This window comes from Carlito syrichta, unplaced genomic scaffold (genome assembly GCF_000164805.1).
Source record: "Carlito syrichta isolate Samal-C Ts95f unplaced genomic scaffold, Tarsius_syrichta-2.0.1 Scaffold308898, whole genome shotgun sequence".
Taxonomy (NCBI): domain Eukaryota; kingdom Metazoa; phylum Chordata; class Mammalia; order Primates; family Tarsiidae; genus Carlito; species Carlito syrichta.
Genome location: NW_007252994.1, coordinates 45,763 through 46,477, shown reverse-complemented (window position 1 = coordinate 46,477; position 715 = coordinate 45,763). Strand labels below are relative to the sequence as shown.

The following is a 715-nucleotide window of genomic DNA, read 5'->3' as shown; positions in this document are numbered from 1 at the left end:
CATTCCTGAGAGCCCAGCACGTACTTTGGACTGGGCTGCATTCTTTTGGGTCGGCTTTAGCTACAGTTAGTGTAAGGTCTTTTTTCTACCTGTTATAGAAATTGAATTTATTTTATTCATAGAAGGTATTGTAGAATAGGGCATGCTACAAATCATGTTAGTTCATACATAATCAATCATAATATTTTTAGGTTTAATAAGAATATAGTTAACTTTAGAAATTTCATTGTCTCCACTTTCTACTATCGAAGTTTTGGCCTTAGTACATTTACAGTTTACATTTAGGTTTTAGAAGCTTTGCTGCTGCTAATCAACTCTATATATTAGAATTAAGAATTGGAAAACTTTCATAGAAATTGGGATAGACATATAAGACTTTGGAATAGCCATTTTGTTAAGAGATTGTAGTCTATTGTTCCAAAAGGTGGCCCACCGTGGACCTTGGACTGGGCCACATCCTGTAGGACCCAGTGTGATCTTTGGACTGGGCCACATTCTTTAGGAAATTGGCTTAAGCTATAATTAAGAGCTTCTGTAGCATTGTGTAAGTAGTAAAGTTGAAGAAAGTCATCATGGATTTTGTGTGAGCTCTAGAAGTTATTGATTATCAGAGCATCATTAGGCTAGTAAGGATAGTTACACTGCTTTTGAAGAACATTAACTAGCAAAGGGAACAATGAGACAATCTTGGGGTTTGTTCCTCCTCACACCTGAG

At 36.2% G+C, this 715-nt stretch overlaps 1 protein-coding gene across 1 annotated transcript in view; it reads right to left on the bottom strand.

The window, feature by feature from the left end:
• The window catches only part of EVC (EvC ciliary complex subunit 1), an 81,439-nt gene that overhangs the window by 41,982 nt on the left and 38,742 nt on the right, over positions 1-715 (bottom strand). The gene's annotated exons all lie outside the window — the stretch shown is intronic.